Source organism: Choloepus didactylus, chromosome 5 (assembly GCF_015220235.1).
Source record: "Choloepus didactylus isolate mChoDid1 chromosome 5, mChoDid1.pri, whole genome shotgun sequence".
Taxonomy (NCBI): Eukaryota; Metazoa; Chordata; class Mammalia; order Pilosa; family Megalonychidae; genus Choloepus; species Choloepus didactylus.
The window spans coordinates 21,949,139-21,952,012 of NC_051311.1; positions in this window are offsets into that span (position 1 = coordinate 21,949,139).

Consider the following 2,874-nt stretch of genomic DNA (forward strand, 5'->3'; position numbering starts at 1 on the left):
GAGACCCAAACTGTGAGGTGCTTTGACTATTAAACCAAGGAATTGGGAATTTTCCCATTAGCAGTGGACAGCTCTTACAAATCATTCTACAAATGTTTCGAGGGATTTTTTCCTATTTATTTATTTATTTGTCAGTCTCACTGCTGTTCATCACTTGTCAGAAATTTGTAATCTGGTTAAATATGAAGTGCTATTTAAGGCAAAACTAACCTGGTTCTCTATGAAGAATGGATTAGTGAGGAGAGAAACCAGATGTATGGAGATCAATGAGTAAACCAGAAGTCCAACAATGTGTTCTAAACCCCTGTGATGGCAGTAAGAATAGACACAGATGGAAGTGCTTTGAACGATGAGACAGTTAGACTTGGGAATGAAATAGCTGTAGGGGATAAAAGAGAGAAAGAAGAAAATGGATTCTGAGCTTTGATTCTGGAGGAATAATTTACTCCTGATGGAAAAAGGATCAAAAAGAATCTTTAAACAAGCATGTCCATCTTCTCTTATAATCAAGTCCAGCGTTGTCTAACAGAAATATAATGTAACCCACATAGAAAAATTTAAATTTTCTAGTAGCCACATTAAAAAAGTGAATAGACACAGAATTTTTTATTTTAATAATATTTTATTCAACTCAAAATATCCTAAATATTATCATTTTAACACACTGTCAATATACACAGTTATTAATTAGTTGCACCACTTTCCTTTTTTCATATTATACCTTCAAAATCCAGTGTGCCTTTTATACTTACTGCCCATCTGAATTTCAATTAGCCCCATTTCAAGGGCTCAATAATCTCATGTTGCAAGTGGGTACCATATTGGGAAGTGTGGCTATAGATGTAGAAATAATAGTGCCAGAGTTAACACCACCTCCAAAGGTACCAGCAAACTCCTATCTTCTGTGTCTCAAGGACTTAGGTGCATATTGCATGGGTGTGCACATGTATGGTTGTGTGTGCATGCATGTACATGTGTGCACAAACACTGCCTTCTTTTTTTACATCTGTTTTACATCTGTGAATTTGAGAATCTCTAGGCAAAGCATGTGCCCTCCACTCTCCACAGTCTTGTCTTGCATCCAGCTTCTACACACATTTCCGTGACCTGTGTGACCTCTAGGTTTTCAAATACATGCCCATATAAAAGCCAGAAAACCTCAGCCACATCACTGTGGTTCACTGGTTTAATGACTTTTATGGACTTGCTTTTTGCCACCAAACCATCAGCCTGGATTCTTGTGTTCACTTTTAGGATGTTGTTAATGACATTTAATACGTTGTAACTTGACGTCTTCTGGAGCTAAGGGAGAATATGTTCTCTTGTCTTGGTACTGGATAGTTGAGCTTTTCCAGATTAGCTAACTAGGATATTGAGAATCACTCCCTCTTCCATTTTCAGCTTTTGATAGACAAGTATTTATGCACTTCTAGCTAATGAATATATAGAACATTAATGTAATTTATTTCTGTTAAACTCAATCTCAATCAAACCTTATCTTTTCTTGATTCACTTCTTCCTTTGGCTGGAATGTCCTCAGTTACTTAGTTATTATTTTAATTTGTTCTGCTGTTTCTACTTGAGGTAGAGATTATCTATCTATCTGTCTACCCATCCACAGTTCTCCTGGCCAGTATTTCTTCCCCCACTACATTTCACAAGGGAGCTAATATATTTTTAATTTACCTGATGCTAAACAGCTGATGGGTCCAGAGTTGGGCACTTGACTCAGGTCTGGGCCAAAAAAGTTCTCCCAATATTATTTTGGACTTGAGACTCAGAGAAGTGTCTCACCGATGGCTGAAGTTGTAAAAGTAACCCAAAAGAGCTGTTAGCAGCCATGTTTTCCACCATGCAAAGAAAACCTAACTGGAGAAAGAATGAATCCCAAATTACTGGGGTGGGCATGGGGAGAGCATTAGAGAGGGTCCAGATGACATTCAATTCTCAGGTTTTACCTGTTTTGAAAGCTTAGCTGTATCTTTGCCTTTGGTGAAGTTTGGCTATCCAATGTTGGTTTGGACTCTGACACCCCAACATCTTTTCCAGTAAAGGCTCTTTTCATTCAAGTTAGTTATAGGTGGGGCAGGTGTGCTGGTTTGGATGTATTGTGTCCCCAAAATGCCATTATCTTTGATGCAATCTTGTGTGGGCAGAGGCATTAGTGTTGATCAGATTGTAATTCTTTGAGTGTTTCCGTGGAGATATGACCCATCCAACTATAGGTGATAACTCTGATTAGGTAATTTCTATGGAGGCGTGGCCCAGCCCATTCAGTATGGGCCTTGATTAGTTCACTGGGGCCCTATAAAAGCTCAGACAGAAGGGGTGAGCTTGCTACAGCCAAGAGAGACACTTTGAAGAATGCACAGAAGCTGAGAGAGTAGCTGCAGATGAGAGACAGTTTGAAGACGGACGTTGAAAGCGGACTCTTGCTCCGGAGAAGCTAAGTGAGGACAAGCACCCCAAGAGCAACTAAGAGTGACTTTTTTGAGGAACTTCAGCCTAGAGAGGAATGTCCTGGGAGAAAGCCATTTTGAAACCAGAACTTTGGAGCAGATGCCAGCCACGTGCCTTTCCAGCTAACAGAGGTTTTCCGGGCACCACTGGCCATTCTCCAGTGAACGTACCTGATTGCTGATGTGTTACCCTGGATACTTTATGGCCTTAAGACTATAACTGTGCAACCAAATAAAACCCCTTTTATAAAAGCCAATCCATCTCTGGTGTTTTGCATTCCAGCAGCATTAGCAAACTGGAACAGCAGGTCTCTGTTACCTTCAACTAAAAGAGTTATAAATAATACAATAGTTTTAAAGGAAAAAAGTGGGGGAAAATAGGTTTATAAATATAATTTTTCTAAGAAGTTTGCTA